This window comes from Ochotona princeps, chromosome 18, assembly GCF_030435755.1.
Source record: "Ochotona princeps isolate mOchPri1 chromosome 18, mOchPri1.hap1, whole genome shotgun sequence".
Taxonomy (NCBI): Eukaryota; Metazoa; Chordata; class Mammalia; order Lagomorpha; family Ochotonidae; genus Ochotona; species Ochotona princeps.
In genome coordinates this window covers 34,717,309-34,734,915 of record NC_080849.1, presented here as the reverse complement: position 1 = coordinate 34,734,915, position 17,607 = coordinate 34,717,309, and the positions used below count along the sequence as shown (strand labels likewise).

The following is a 17,607-nucleotide window of genomic DNA, read 5'->3' as shown; positions in this document are numbered from 1 at the left end:
GACAGAGACCTTCCATCCTCTCGTTCACTCCCCCAAATGGCCACTGCAGCTGGGTCTCCTGTATGAGGCAGAGGAATCCAAGTACTTGGGTCAGGAGCTACCGCCTTCCCAGGTACATTAGCAGGAAGCTGAGTTAGAAACAAGGTAGCCTGGACTGACGCTACAATATGGGCTGACAGGCTAGGAAGCGATGGCTTCACCCAAGGCACCACAGTGCCAGCCTGCTTCTCAGTTTTCAAAACATTAAACAAGCTGAAATAAGTGTCTTAGGCTAGGCTTGTTTTTGTTGTTGTTATTGCTGTAACTAAATAGCACAGCTTGGCCAATTCATAAAAAATTGATGTTCATTTGATCGTGGTTTTGGAGTCTGAGAAATCCAAGGGCAGGCTGGTGGCCTCTGAAGACACGACCTCTCACCTGCATCACGACCTGTGAGAAAGCAGCACCGTGTGATGTGGCCATGAACGTGTGTCAGCTCAGGTCTCTCTTCCTCTTCTTACAAAGCCATCTTTCAAGGCTGGTGCCATGGCATAGCAAATTGAACCACCACCTGAGTCACCAATATCCTATTTGGATGCCAGCTTGGATCCTGGCTGCTTCACTTTCAATCCAGCTTCCTGATAATGACCAGGAGAAAACAAAAGAAAATGGTCCCACTACCCTGGTGGGAAACCAAGATGAAACTTCTGGTTCCTGGTTTCGGGCTAGCCCAGACTTGGCTATTGCAGCCATTTACGGAATCAATCAACAGATGAAATATCTCTCTCTCTTCCCAAATCCTTCCTCCACTCTGTGATGCTTCAATTGTCAGTTTTAAAAATAAACAAATCTGCCTGTCCAATCATAATAGTCCCATCCTGTGACCTTATCTGATGCTCAAAAGCCCTACCTCCAAACACCTAATTAATTTCAGCATTAAGCTTCTTAGACATGAAATTTGAGGAACACAGCAAACTGGTTCAGTACAATGTCTTCTCCCACATAGTCTCCGGGTTAAATGTACTAGCTATCTTCAAAAGATGTTATGTTACTTAAGTCTTTCACATATGTAAAGTCTAGAAGGGACTTACCCCATCTCTCCAGAAATGAGAAGTCCAGGACAACCCACTTGATTCAGACAGCCTGTCTATAACCAGGAGACCTAGCTTGCCTTCCTTTATAGTTACTCTCCGGATACAAGCAGGTCTTTTCATCTTTGCATGCCTTGAATTAAAGAAGTACAGGGGAAGGCACTTTGCTCTCTCAATTAGTAGGCGTGCGTGGTGAAGTTGTGGCTCTGTATTGTGTACTGCCGTTTGGAAGATCTTGAACTAATTATGGCATCTCTGCTCATTACTGAGAGTAACCAAACTTCTATAGCTAAATGATTGGTGCTGATTTGTACATTGCTGTGACCACGTTCAGTTCATAATTTTTCCCTCTGAAGTCTCTGTTCTCTCCCCCAAGTCCTTCAAAGCCAGAGGTCCTCACCCACCATGCCTCCCCCACAGAGCCACCCACTGTGCCAGTTTGGATTCACGAATCCTGCCAGGGTAGTTCCAAGTAGGAAAATAGTCTTGATTAGTGTGCGAGAAACCAAGTTGCTTGGAAAAGAAAGCCAGAGCCCTAGAAAATGAACCAGGATTAAATTCCAGAGCTGTTTCCTAGACTCTCTATCATTTTAATAGCTGGAAAGAGACCCAGTAACCAGCAAACATTCAAGAAACTCTAAAAGTGCTCCGGAGTGAACAAACAAGAGGGGAACATCAGGTAACAAATGACAAAGTCGTCCCACATTCTCCAAGGCATGCAGCTAACTGTAAGCGATTGTGACAACAGCGTCTCCCATACACAAAATACTGTCTGTTGACTGATGAATCTTTCTACTTATTTATTTACTAATAAGATGGGCATCTTTTTCTTCACAGCTAGTTCTTAAGTAATCAAAAGGCATAAAACTTAGAAATAAAAACTGTAAATGAAAATGTTATGGGGTACACGTTTTCTTCACTTATCAGCAGGCTGAATGGTCAAGTACTTTGGATTAATCTGAGATTCGATCTACATGGGCATGGAGTGGTCTAAAGTCTCAGGGTGAATGAGTCCACGTCAACTAGGCAGACACTGTGGCTCAGCTGGGCTTCTAGCCCAACTATTCACTTATCTCCATGTTTCTCTAGGCAGGTTCTGTACTTCCTCTGTACTTCAGTCTTGTCAACTTTGAATGGGCCAATAATAACCAGCAAAAGGCCATCATGAAGATATACTGAAATTACATATGCAAAGCAAATAGCACTGTTCTTGCTAGCTGATCAGTAGATAATGTAACTTGCCCCTACTTTCACCTCTAGTTAGCCTTCTAGAGGTAGACATCAGTCTAGGTTCAAAAGACTCTGAGAAATCCATTTCAGCATTTTAGTATGATACATAACTCTGCAGTGTTTTCCCTTTATGCTGGATTTCATAGCGCCTCTTTCCCCCTGCCTACTGGAGAATTAAAGCAACATGCTGCACCACCCTGTGCAGTAGGCATCAGCCACTTGTGGTTCTTGGACACTTACGGAGAAATTCATCCAACCTCGGGTGTGTTGAACATGCAAAACACACAGTAGATTTCAGACTTGGTACAATCAAAGCAACAACACCTGATTAGCAATTCTACACCGATTACACTTTTTATTACTGAAAACAGGATTTATTGTTTTTATGTCTAAGGAAAGGACAGAAGAGTGGAAGCCCTCATATGTGAAGGGCTTATCTCTTGCCCGTGGGACCATGAAAAGGAAGGTATTTGACCCCACATCCATATGAGCCGAGCGCCATCTCAGTCACAAGTCCTCAGGTTAATCCACATTAAGCTTGGTAAAGCCCCACTTCTTTGAAATGTGGATCTTGTGGCAGCTAGGGAGATTGAACATGGTCCTGCCTAGGGTCTCAACCACATATTCCCTGCTTTACAGCTTGATGATTTGGCAAAATGTGAACCCTGACCAAAAGCACCCTGCATATGTGTCTGGAGGTTGGCTTAGACAGAGCATACGCGGGCCTGGTGTGATGGTTCAGTGGTTAAATACTCTCCTTACATGTGCCAGGATCCCATATGGGCACCAGTTCATGTCCCAACTGTTCCACTCCCCTTCCAGCTCCCTGCTTATGGCCTAGGAAAGCAGCAGAGGATGCCTCCAAAGTCTTGGGACCCTGCACCCATGTGGGAGACCCAGAAGAAGCTCCTGGCTTCAGATCAAATGGAATTGGCTTTGGCCATGAACTTTCTGTTTGTGTCTCCTTCTCTCTATAAATTTGCCTTTCCAGTAAAAATAAGTAAAATCTTTACAAATAAATAAAATAAAAGTTAAAAAAAAGAGAGAGCATGCAGTCAGGCATGAGTGCCTCTAGTAAGGGCTGTCCTCACAGTCCCTTGAAGCAAATCCTATAATCAATAAATTGTGTACACTACCAAAGAGATTACTATATAAAGGGTTCAGTAATATGTATTATTAACATTAGCTTCACCTGTCTCCTTTTTTGCTTTTTCCCTCTTTAGTATGGTTACAGGAAAATTTCAAAGTGTATGTGTATTTTGTGCTTTTTCTAAGCCAAAAATGCTAAAAGGCAAAAGCCCATAAACACCCCCAAACTCATCTCAAAAGGTAAGATATTAACCACACTCACCAACACCTTGAGAGCCAAATCCCAAGCATCCAGAGCCCACACACTCAGAGGCTCAGTCTTCCTGGTGCTTTACATCTGACACAGCTGACCACGCCCCCTGCAGTTCCTGTTGTTCTTGGCAGGGATAAGACAGGAAGATCTCCAGCATTGCTGTCAGTCTGAACGAGCCACGTGCCATGTGCCCAGTAGCCACAGGTGGGTGTAAGGAGTTATTCCAATAGCCTTCCCTGGACGGCGCCATTCCTTCTTCCTCACAGCTCACGAAACTCCCACCGGCCTAGCTACCCACCAATTAGATGTAACCTGGCATTCCACCTGAGAATCCCACCCCAATCTTCCAGCCCCCTCCAACTCCGCCCACTTTCCAATCATCCCTAGGCATTCACCTGCAGGCACCAATCCCCTGGGGGCCTGGCCTCAATCCCTCCCAATCCCCACCCCCTACACCTGGCAGACAAAAAGGCCCCCCAGGTGCGGCTCGCTCTCTTATCCCTCCCTCTCTTACCCCACTCTTACCTCTCTCTTATCCCTCCTTCTCTGGTCTCTGTCTCTCTGCTCTCTCTCCTCTCCCCTCTTTTCTCCTCCTGATGATTTTCACCACCTCTACCCGTTCCTGCCCCGTTGGAATAAACCTCCTAAGATACTTTGTTGCTTCTGGTGTGTTTCAGCTCACGGTAAAGAACCAGGTTGTGGGAATTAGCTGCGCGTAATAATATCGTAATATCTTATGAACTTGAACTCTACCATCTTTTTAAATAACTAACAGTGGGTAAGCCTTAGTGCCAAAGTATGAGCCCCACACAGCTTCTTTGATTTTTTAATTTTTTTAAATAATGTATTTGAAAGGCAGAGTACCAGAGATAGAGAGAAAGAGATCTTCTATCACTGGTTCACTCTCCCAAAGGCTGCAACAGCTGGGGCTGCGTGACCTGAAGCCCAAAATCTGAAGCCCCTGCAAGTTTCTCATAGGATTGACAGAGAACAAAGCACTTGGCTGACTTTCCACTTCCCTGCTGCTCATGTTTGCAGGGAGCTTGATTGGAAGCAGAGCAGCTGAGACTCAAACTGTTGTTCTATTACAAGATACCAGTGTCATAAACAGCTGCTTCATCCACACCACAATACTTTTCTCCTTCTCTACCACTATAGCTTTTTGAGAACAATAAGATAGTACCATCTTGTGTACATGGGGTGTATTTTCAAAACAGCAGAAATAAATCATCCCTAAAGAACCAAATACAAGCTATTCCCCTCTTAGCACAGCTCTAGATTTTTATGTACTAAGATTTCAATAATCACTTTCCAATAGTAGTCTCCACACAATTATTAAGGAGTGACGTGGTCATAAGAAGTGTTTGTCTTAATGTAGGTTTACAGAACAATAAGATTTACAGAAAAAGACAAAGCAACTCAATTTTCCATTTGCTACTGGCTGCCAGATGTTGCATTTTGATCCTTGAAGAGTCCGGAGGCACATTCCTTGACTAATTGCAAACTGGGTATGGAATACAGGAACATAGTAAAGATCGGCCAGGTGAGGGTTTGAATCAAATATATTTTCTTTTCAGATTTAGCTGCTTGCTATTCCTGCATTTCAACAACTGGTGGGTTTGTTTTTAGTTATAGAAAACCATGCAACTTGCATCTCCAGCTTCTGAGACCCCCATGAAATCATGTGTAAACTACACACCCATCACGGCTTATTTACACTGAAGACTGTGTACTAGTGTTTATTGTATTTTAAACATTCATTTATTTGAAAAGCAGAGTGACATAGAAAGAGACAGGGAAGAAGAGAGAAACATCTTCTGTCTGTGGGTTCATTCTTCAAATGTCTGCAATAATGAGTAGGCTAGGCTGAAGCCAGGAGCCAGAATCCCTCAGTCTCCCAAATGGATGCCATGCTCCCAAACACTTGAGCTGTCATCTACTGAGTCCCAGGCACATTAGCCGGAAACTGGATATGAAGTGAGGTTGGTACTCAAACCAGGTACTCTTATGTGGGATGCAGTCATTAAGCAGCAGCTTAATCCACTGTACCACAGCAGCCCTGCATAGAATTTATGAAGTGACATCTTTAAAATGCTGGAAAAATGAAGATGAATCCTCTCCACAGATAATGCTTACAACTAAGTCTTGCAACAGCATTGATTTTTTTTTAATCAGAAAGGCAGATTTTACAGAGAGGAGAACAGAGAGAAAAATCTTCCCTCTGTCCACTGGTTCACTCCTCAACTGGCCGCGATGACCAGAGTTGAACCAATCCGAAGCCAGTCTGAAGCCAGGAACCTCCTCCAAGTCTCCCACGCAGGTACAGGGTTCCAAAGCTTTGGACCATCCTCGACTGCTTTCCCAGGCCACAAGCAGGGAGCAGAAAGGAAGTGGAGCAGCCAGGATACAAACCAGCATCCATATGGGATCCTGGTGCATGCAAAGAGAGGACCTAGCCACTAGGCCACCACACCAGGCCCAATGGCATTGATTGTCAATGACTCTAGAGCAAGTGTACTTTGAGATTTTTGACCCAAAGAGAGGAGAGTCAAGTGGAGCAATGAAGAACAAGGGCACGGTGGTTTATCGTGCTAATCCTCAGCGTGTAGCACTGGCATCCCATATATTCCAGTCCCAGCTTCTCCACTTCCAATTCAGCTCCCCGCTTAAGTCCTGGGAAAGCAGCAGAGGATGCTTTCCAACATGTTTTTTCTTAGGCTCCTGTAGACCTGTAGGAAACCCAGAAGAAGCTCCTGGCTTCAGGTTGGACCAGCCCTGGCTGTTACGACCAAGTGGGGAGTCATCAATGGATAGAAGGCCTCTCTGTCTCTCCCTCTGTCTGTCTCTGAAACTCTGACTTTTATGTACAAAATTAAATAAATCATTTAAAATGGAAAGATGAAGGTACTGTTGCCACAGACCATTATGTTGTACTCTGAGGGTTATCGTTCTCCTCATTTTTAGATTTAACCAAGTACCTTCTATTGATTGATCCACTTCCTAGAGTGCGTTCCCTTTAACAAAGGCAATCTGCATTTTTTCAAAGAACAGTTGTCCCTTGGTGGAGTTGTGGGACCACACAGGAAGTACTGTGGGAAGGACAGCAGGATCAGCACAGCTGTCCTTCTCTCTGCTTGCACTCTACCCGAGTAACCATGGTCTAATTGCTTGGCCCCTCTCAGCCTCTGCTTCCTATTAGTAAATTGAAACCAATAACTTGGCTCTCTTGCACCACACACACACACACACACAGTTGAGGAGCCAGCAGAAATCACAGTTTTGCTCTTTCCTCCTGCCTCAAGCACATGGGGGGATATGAACTTTAGCTGTCCACCCCTTCCCACCCCTCCTTTGACCACCACCCCATAGAGTTAGGAGACGGGTGCAGAGGGGAAGCAGAGGGGTCTGCGTGGTAGCGGTCAGAGCTATGAAGCAGTGAACCGAAATCAGTCAGTCCTCGACAGTTTTGAGAAACCATCTGCTCAGAACTCTAGCTCGTTTGATCTAACTTCATAAGTCACTAAAAGCCTGGTGCCTTTTCTGCTGGTAACATTGCATTCACTACTGGAAAAGCCGCAGACCTTCTGGACACAGACCCCACATACTATTGATGAAGCCTGAGAACAGAGGTGGGTGATTTTGAGAAGGGCAGTGAGCAAGCTGTCTGCTCTTGCTCTGCTGTAGTGCTACGGGTGGACAGAGAGAGAACAAGCAAATCTCACATGTGGTTGGCAGAAACAAAGAAAGTGCAGTGAGCTACACAGACTGACTGAAATTCGTCATGTGGTAATACAGAAACAAGCAGCATACTGTGGCACATCCAGCCACTGACTATGAAGAATGGATTACTTCAAAAATGAAATATATTCATGCATTAAATGCAATTCATGGGTTTCTAATACAAGATAAGAGATGCCAGCAAAATACGTGTAGCTTACTGTTTACAGGGAGCTATGTTCCTTCCTTTTGTCCTTAAAGATTCTTCAACATGTGTTTGTTGAGAACCGTATTTCCTGAGCTTTCCTGAAACTCCCACAGTACTTGTGTTGCAAGTGCTTCAACAGATTCTCAGAGAAGATCTTGATGGAGGCACAGGGAGGAAGTTTAATTCTCATTCCTCTGGGATACAGACGCAAACTGATCAAAGCAAAGAATGCCATGACCTCACTCCGGGAGGACCTCGGAAGCAGTAGTCTGCACCGTGGGATGTTTGTGGAAGCAAACAACACGCAGCCATGAGGAACTCAATGTGAGAGCCACAGACCCAACCCATCGCATTTAATTCCAATCTACTTGTCAACAGAACCAAGTTCAAAACAACCGGGAGTTCTGGCAGACAAATGGATTACAAAGTAGAGAGAAGAAAGATAAATAATTTGCCTTTACGTGCCCTTTGAATTAGCTGTTTCTCAACTCTGAAATGCTTTGGGTAAGGCAGTATACCATATAAGACAAAACTTCTGCTTATAGATGGAATAAAAGAAACTGAATTTGTCCTCCTGCCTAAAATAAAAAAGAAAACACAACAAAATCCATGACTGAGTTTCACACATCGGATCATAGGCAGTGCGACCCTGAGATCCCAAGGAGAATACTGGCTCACTGCAAGTGATGCAGGCAGCTTCAAACCCCCTGGCAGAGAGAGAGAACACCCAAAGAGAGTTCCCTGCACTCTCCTCCCCTGAGGCTTATGAAGTTCAGAGGAAGGAGATGAGGGTTCAGAATAAACCAGAAGGCAACATGAGCTGGAAGGCAACTAGAGCCAGCAAAAGCATTATGAGTGAAGGGACTACATAGTAAGAACCCCAGGTCTCTGCAGAGAAGGCTCCAGAAGTTTTTGCTTGAATTTTGTCAAGAAAAGACCAGAGATGAGAAAAAAAAGACTTGCCAGAAATAAATGCACAGAATGGTTTCCAAAGCTCACACAGGGATGGAATGGTCTGTGCCTCACCAAAGTTAAAGATGGGGCAGCAGGTAGAATTCACAAAAGGCTATTTCCTAAGGAATACAGCTGAAGAAGACCTATTCGCAGGCTGTTCTGGACCTGCCCTTGCGAAGATTAAAAGCGAATCAAAGAGACAACTGATTTGAAGTCACTTGGTGTACTAGAGCAAAAAGCAACAAAGTGCTTTCAAAAATACAACAAAATCTAGCAAGAAACAACATAAAATTCACAATGTACAGGATCTAAGAAAACATTACAGAACATAAAAAGAAGTAAGGAAATGTGTTGCATTAACAGTGGGGAAAATCAATAAATAGAAATAAGCAGAGACATAACTGAGGGAATGGGTCCAGCAGACAAGAATGGTTAAGACAGCAAACAGCAGTAAGATAATAAACATTTATAGCTAATAAGTAAAAAGGAAAGAAAACTAGAGCCATAAATACAAACTAATTGGGATACGAGCTTGGCACAGAAGTGACAAGGCTAACTGGGCTGTGTGCATCCCACAGTGGAGTCCCTGAGTTCAGGAGCAGAAGCGCTGGGAAAGCCTTCTGCCGTGATCCTACTCCTGCTTGAAGGGAGCTGGATTGGAAGCAGAGCAGCTGGGATTCAAGCTTCTGGCTCTGACTTCCTACTACGGTAAAACCTGTGAGGCAGCAAATCAGGGCTCAAACAGTTGAATTCCCTTCACTGGAATTCCAGAAGGTGCTTCTTGAATTCGGCTTAGCTTTGCCCCTTGCTTTTGTGGGCAGCTAGAGAATGAGGCAAGAGATAGAGCTCCCGTGTGTGTGTGTGTGTGTGTGTGTGTGTGTGTGTGTGCGTGTGTGTGTGTGTGTGTGTGTGTGTGTACATGCACCCAGGGAGCTGAATGATAAGTGGAGCATCTGGGACTTGAACTAGCACCCATATAGGATGCTGACACTGCAGGCAGAGGCTTCTATAGCACAGAACTAGCCCCTGTGACTCAAGAAGCACACATATTCTGCCACTGTTGAGTATTTTATAAATGTCACTGAGATCACTATCAACGGTCAGTGTGACTCAGATCTTCCATAACATGCTAGTTATCAGTTTCTTTGTTCTATAAATTATTGGATAAATACAATTGAAATTATTATGTCTTGTTGCTAAACTGACTTCTCTATCATTAATACCTTTTGTACTTTTTTTTTTCCAAAAGAGAGAAAGAAAAATCTCTGATTTGTTGGTTTGCTCCCCAAGTGTCAACATAAGCCCGTGCTGGATTGGGCCGAAGCCAGAAGCCAGAAACTCAGTTTGGGTTTCCCGCATGGGTGGCGGGAATCGCAATACTTGAACCATTATCTGCTTTCTCCCCGGGTGTGTGCATTTGCAGGAACTTGGCACCAAGCATGAAGCTTTCAATCAAAGTCCAGGCACTCTGGCATGGGCTGTGGGCATCCCAAGCAGTGTCCTAATTGCTAATCCTCTCTGTCATTAGAAATAAAGCAGTCACCAAGACAGAATATAGTGTAGACCATAAAATAAGTGTGTGTGTGTGTGTGCACATGACAACAAAAAACAAGTGAAAGAAGACAAAACATCACCAACATCAGCAAAAAAAGATAAGTCATCACTACAGATCTTACTATTAAGAGGATAATAAGGGAGGGACAGACATTTGGCGTAGTGATCAAAATGCCCATAGAATGCCCATATCCCACATCAAGGATAGAAAGTCCAACTCCCAGATACAGTTTTTGGCTCTATCTTCCAGGTGATGCAAACTTCAGAAGGCAGAACTGATAGCTCAAGTCTTTGGATTCCTATCCCTCATACAGGAGACCTGGATTGAGTCCCTGGCTCCTAGCTTTGCTTGCCCCACTGCTGTGGGCATTTGGGAAATAGACAGTAGTGCATACTCTAATAATTTTTAAACTTTAAGAAAATATGGAGAATTATAAGTTTTATGTTGAAAATTGGACAACTTAGATCAAATAGAAAAATCATTTCAAAGACATAAGCCATCAAAACTCATTAAAGAACAAATGAATGGGAGCCAGCACAATGGTTAGCAGCTAATGCTGCTAAAATTAGCACCTGCCTCCCCCATGGGCTGCAATTCCAGTGCTAGCTGCTCCATTTCTGATCTAGCTCCCTGCCCACAGCCTGGAAAACCAGTGGAGAAAGGCTCAGGTGCTTGGACCCCACACCCACATAAGAGACCCAGAGGAAGCTTCTAGCTCCTGGTTTTGGATCAGTTCAGCTTTGGACAGTATGGCCATTTGAGGGGTGAAAGAGTAGATGGAAGATCTCTGTAAATCTGTCAGATAAAAATGAATAAATCTTCAACGAAGAAGAAGAAGAAGAAGAAGAAGAAACAGATAGCCTGAAATGCCCAATTTAAAATGGAGAAATTTGATATATGAAGAAAACAATATGGAACTAATAGTCTTACCCATTTTCCTGTAGCCCTTGAACCTTTTTACCCTAATTAACTATGTAAAGATTGTCAAAAATATAATAAAAAATGAAAAAATAAAATAAAATGGAGAAATTCAATTCATAGTTTAAATTATTCACATGAAGAAAACTATATACAAAAGCTCCACTATGAGTGAAAATTCCAATTATCTAAGCTATAAGTAATACAACTTTGACCCTAATTATTCCAGAAAAATAGAAGAATAAATGCTTCTCATTTCATTTTAGAAGGTCAACATTATCTTAATACCAAAACTACGGAAAATAACAAGAATTACAGACTACTTTCGATTAGAAACATAAAATGTCAAATATTCAGCAAGTTGTAAAACATCAAATTGGCCAACGTAAAAATTATTGGCCAAATAATTTTTTTAAAGATGTGTTTATTTATTTTCTTGGAAGACAGAATTGCACAGAAGTAGGCAGGGACAGAGAGAATCTCCCATCTGCTGGTTCACCCACCGGATGATCACAATGGCCAGGCCAAAGCTCTTCAGCAGCTTCTCCAGGTCTCCCGCACCGGTGCAAGAACCAAGCACTTGGACCATCTTGTGTTGCTTTCTCCGATGCATTAGTAGGGAGCTGGATCAGAAGTAGAGCAGCCAAGACTCGAACTGGCACCCATAGGGGATGTTGGCACCTCAGGTGATGGCTTTACCTACTTTGCCATAGCACTGACCCCAAAATGTTAGTATCTTATAACCAAGTCAATTCATCCTAAGAATGCAAATTTTAACATTCAGAACCAATTATATATAATTCACTATTTTAACCTGAAAAGAAATATCACAATTTCGTCTCAACAAATTCAGAAAGGGCACTTGAATAATTCAGCATTCATTTGTGGTGATAGCTCTCACCAAACAAGAAATGGAAAGAAATGTTCTCAATTGAACAAAGCACAGCTATAAAAATTCTCAAAGAGTATGCGAGCTCTTAATCGTGAACACCAACATGCTTTCACCCTAAAATTGGGGACAGGGTGGACTTGTTTCTCTTACAGACCCCCCAAAAAATACAGATATGTACTGGATAGAAGACTTGTAAACTTAAAATGCAATAATAAGAATATAAAACAAAAATTGGGATAACACTTTGCTAACAAAATAATTAAATTGCAAATACACATAGGAAAAGATACTTAAAGTCATTCATCTTTAAAGAAATAACATATTAGGGCCTGGGATGATGCTTCCATGGCTAAATTTTAACCTTGCAAGGCCTGGGATCCCATATGGGCACTGGTTCATATTGTAGCTGCTCTACTTCCCATCCAGCTCCCTGCTTGTGGCCTGGGAACACAGTCAAGTCCCTGCTTGTAGGCCTTGGGACCCTGAGCCTACATGCTGGCCCCTGGTTCCTGGCTTCAGATCAGCTCAATTCTGACTATGGGCAGCGAACCAATAGATGGAAGATCTTTCTGTTTCTCCGCTCTGTAAATCTGATCTGCCTGTCCAATAAAAGCAAATGATTTTTCATAAAAAGGAAGTAGCACATTAAAATGCCTACATACCATCACACAAGCGCAAAGGCTAAAATTGTAAGACCATGCTGAGTCGATGACAACAAAGATATGGAAACATTGGAATCCTTATTCACTTCTGTCAAAAACACAAAATGGTAGAACTACCTTGTGCAACAGTGTAATGACTCAGCAATCCCTTTCAGGAATTTATCTGAGTGAGATAAAAATTTACTACACACATGTTCATCACAGTTTTATTCATATCAACCCAAAACTGGAATAATCGTAGATGTCCAAAAACTGTTGAATAACTAAGTTACAGTATATTCATAGAACCAATACTACTCACAAATAAAAAAGAAACAAACTAATGGTATATGAAACAAAAATGTATGCTGAAAAAAATCAATACTCTTAATCTGCTTGTGATAAACTCTTGACAAGCCAAGATAAAAGTAACAGAAAACAAATCAGTGATTGCCCTGGATGAGAGAGAGTTGGGAGGAAAGGAGTGTCTGCTTGGGGCACAGGGAAAGTTGGGGGCAATGAAACACGCTGCATACAAGTTCCTGCTTTCCTTCGTCCTGAATTCGCCTCTTGGGATGGAATTGCTGCTCTGTATAACAGCATGCTTAACTCGGATGTACTATATCTGTATCATGATTGCAGAGGTGGTTCACATTGTATGTATTCATTTAAATTTATTAAACTGGTCAGATTTATTGTATATAAATTACATATAAATAAAATTAAATTCAAGTCTTACATCCAGTTGTCAGACTATGTATGTGCTTGTGGGGTACAAGATGATGTTTTGATACATGTTTACTTTGTTGAGTGAACCAAGAAGGCTAACTAAAACATGCACCACCTCAAGTATTTATCAATATTTGAGGTTAAAAACACATTTAAATTGTCTCTTGCAACATATCACTGTAGCATATTGTATTGCATTATGCAGTAAAATGTCAGAATTTATTCTTCCTGACACATTGTACCCACTGACCAATGTCTCCTGTTCCCCATCCATTCATTCCCCATCCTCAATCCTCCAGCCACCATCCTGCTCTCTTCTATGAATTCAGCCTATACTTTCTTTTTCAAGATTTGTTTATTCATTTTGATTGGAAAGGCAGATTAACAGAGAGACAGAGAGAATGATCTTCCATCCACTGATTGACTCTCCAAATAGCTGCAACAACCAGAGCTGAGTCGATTCGAAACCAGGAGACAGGAGCTTCTTCCAGCCCCTACCTCAATTCAGGTCTCCCACATGGATGAAATGGACTCAGATGTTGGACTCATCACCTACTACCTTACCTCCCAGAGTATGCACTAGCAGGAAGCTGAAATAAGAAGTGTTGCTGCAACTTGAACCTGATATGAAATGTGCATATCTTGCACAGTATGTTAACCACCACACCAAGTACCTACTGTAAGGTTCATTGTTTGCTTTTTGGTGATTCTTGGGAGTCTGATAGTGATAGAAAGATTCATACAGAAGAGTTTCCATCTACCTGGTCCACTCTCCAAATTCCCACAATGCTCAGGACTGAGCCAGAAATCAGATAGGAGCAGAAAACAAGGTGCAAATCTCCCACATTAGCAACGAAAACACAGTTCCTTGAGCTATCACTACTGCTGCCCACCGTCTGCACTGAAAGAAAAACCACCGAGACCTAGCACAGAAACCAAACCCAGGGACTTGGACTGCAGACAACGGACATCTAACTACTGAGCTGGATGTCTCCTGGGGATCAAGTTTTCAACACAAGAAATGTGGAGGACATGTCCAAATTGCAGATAAAATTTTTAAAAATCTATTCATCTATTGACAATTTAGTTGGGTCCCACATCTTGGCTGTTGTGAAGAACGCTCTAGTGAAGATGGAAGTGCAGACACTTCTTCAACTCGCTGATTTCAAATCTTTCAGGTGAATATAGAGAGGTGAGATTGCTAGATAGCTGTAATTCTATTTGTTTTTGCTTGAAAAGCTTCCATACTGTTTTCCATAATGGTGGGATTGATTTACATTTCCACTCACAATGTACAATGTTCCTTTTTCCCCACATCATTGCCAAGGCTTGTCTTTTATCATTTTTTTTTTAAGATTTACTTTTATTTTTATTGGGAGCAGACCAGATTGGGCAGGGCTGCAACACCTGTTGGCCTGCATGTAAACTGATCAGGGGAAAACCAGGTTGGGCGGTGGTACCTACATGCATAAGCCAGAGTGAGGGTTGTCTGGGCTTTGCTACAGCATCAGCTAGCAGATTGCTGGCACAGGGGGCAAATTCTGTCCAGCTAAACTCCAAAACCTGTTGGAGAGTACAAGATGTGGGAATGGGAGCGAGCTCATTAGGATACTAGTGGGCACTTCTTTGATAGACTGCAACTCTCATGGTGAACATGGAAACCAGGACTAAGGGTAGATATGGCTAGACAGAGTGGCACCCACCAGCACCAGTATGGACTGGATAGTGGGGCTGGTTGGGTTGAATTAGGCTTCAATGCCCATTGACACATTCAAGAGCTGAATGGGATGTGGGACAGACTAGACCATCATGCTGTTTATGCTGGCACAGAAACCCGGGCAGGGACAGGCCTGGTGGGGGTTATTGACAATTGCTACAATTAAGCTGTAGCTCCCACTAGTTCGTGTGAGGGCCAAGTGTGTGGTGCGTCGGATCGGGCTGGACTGAAATACCCATTGGTTTGCATAGAAGACAGAGCTGGAGACAGAACTGACCCGGCAATTGCAACCACCAGGGTGTGTAGACTGATTGGGGCGACAGACTGTGCCAGACCCTGTATTGGCATGCACACACAAGAATCAAGTCTGGGATCATCTCAGATAAGGTTTCTTTGGGGATTCCCCCAACTGAACTGCTGGACTCAGAACTTCAACCATGGAGAAACTTGCAGCTTCTAGGGTCTGACCGTGAGTGCATTTGTCAGAGCTGGGCCTCCTCGGTGGCTTAGAGCTGTGGGCAGTATATCCAGATGCACATGCAAGATATGAGAGTACATTGGAGCCTGCAGAGAACACCTGGTACCATAAAAGAGTATGGAAGACAGACCAAATCAATTAACTACTCCCTCCAAGCACTGGGCAAACGGAGACTCTAAGGTAGACTATGTCAGCCAATGGATTCTGGAAAGATTCCATCATGATTTGAGATCAACAGCAATGAAGAACTGTCAAATTATCCAAACCACTGGAACGGGACCCTCAGAGTATGTCCCACTTCGAGGACCCTGGGATGGTTGGGAGGCTGAGTGTGGCTTCTCCCCTGATCTTCCCTGCTTCCCCCAGATGAAGGAAGAAAAAAAGAGAACGTGAAAACAATGGTCTCACCCATGTTCCTCTTTACCCTTTGCACTCTAATCAACTATGTAAAAATGATCAAAAATAATTTTTTTAAAGATTGATTTATTGTATTTGAAAGAGTCACAGAGAGAGATACAAAAAGAGATCTAGCCAGAGCTAAACTGCCTCAAGGCAGGGAGCCAGCAGCTTTTTCCGGATCACCCATGTGGGTGCAGGGGCCTAAGAACTTCGACCACGCTCTGCTGCTTTCCCAGGCCATAAGCGCAAAGCTGGATCAAAGTGAGCAACCAGGACTCAAACCACCACCTTCTTAGGATGTCAGCACGACGGGCAGAGGATTAGCTCTCTATGCCACATGGTAGTATGAACATTTTTAGCAATATCAACTCTTCCAAACTACAAAAGTAGATTGTCTTTCAATTCATGCCTCTGTGTCATTTTCAATCCTTTCATCAATGTTTCACAGTTTTTAGTATTTGTATCTTTCACTTTCTTGATTATATTCATGTTTATATATTTGTTATGCTGTTGTAAATTGGGCTGTTTTCTCAATCTCTTTTACAAACATTTCATTGCTACTATATAAAAACAATATTAATATCTGTCTGCTGACTTTGTGGCCTGCAATAATTTTTCTAACCTGATGGAGTCTTCAGGATTTTCTTTTTGTAAGATCATGCTATTAGCCAAGAAAAATATATGTCACTCTTTTCTGTATGAATGCCTTTCATTACCTTATCTGTCCAATTACTCTGTCTAGGACATCTGGTGCTATGTTGAACACTTGTGATGAATAATGCTAACTCTTAGTTAAAGAAAAACCTGGAAATTAAACAGAAATATTAAGACAATTCTAATAATTCTCAATTATACATGTAACTAAACTACAATACTCAAATGACTAAGTTGCTGCCAAATTTTAGCTCATTTTGTGCTGCATAGACCCGGCCAATTGCAGTCCCTTGGACCCAGTCAAGAAGCTGTGGTAGAAATCCAGGTGTCTGGGTGAACGCCTGCACTCCCTCCTGAAACCAGCACTTGGTGGGCATGTGGCATGCCAGGTGCCTCCAAAAGCCGCCTGTTTTGACTCTCCTCTTCCGTCACCTTCACAAGAGGATGCTGAGTCCTTCAGAGTGTGGTTTCCTTTCCATCTGACTCGTCTGCCTTCCCTGCTCCTGGGATTATTCTCACCTAAAGTCCATGGGCAAATGTCTCTCCTGAATTGAAACACATGCATATTTGTGTATGTATATGTGTTTTATTGCTTCTAGAAATCCAACATAGGAAAATATTGTGTAAAGTTTTTTCTCTTTTTTAAGTTTTTTTTTTTTTACTTGAAAGACAATTACAGAAAGAAGAAGAGACAGAGAGAGAGAGAGAGAGAGAGAGAGAGAGAGAGAGAGAGAGAAAGATACCTGCTTTATACTGGTTCACTCCAAGAATGTCCACAATGGCCACAGCTGAGCCAATCCAAAGTTAGGCACAAGGGGTTTCTTCTGGGTCTGCCACATGGGTGCAGGGGCCTAAAGACTTGGACCATCCTCCGCTGCTTTCCCAGCTCATCGGCAGAAAGAAGGACAGGAAGCGGAGCAGCCAGAACGCAAACCAGTGCCCATGTGGAGGGCTGGTGGTGCGGTTGTAAGGTTAGCCTACCATGCTGCAGTTCTGGCCCCTGTTGTTTGACCTTGATTCACCTTGTATTTCTCAGAATCCAGTTTCCTGATATGAAAAAATATGTCATATAGGTAGTCCTTGGAAGAACTGAGTGAAATAAT

General features: G+C 42.9%; 1 pseudogene; it reads right to left on the bottom strand.

Moving 5' to 3' along the window:
- Nucleotides 1-3,379: 3,379 nt before the first annotated feature.
- On the bottom strand, nt 3,380-3,486 carry LOC131482572 (small nucleolar RNA SNORA70; annotated as a pseudogene).
- Between the last annotated feature and the right edge of the window lie 14,121 nt (nt 3,487-17,607).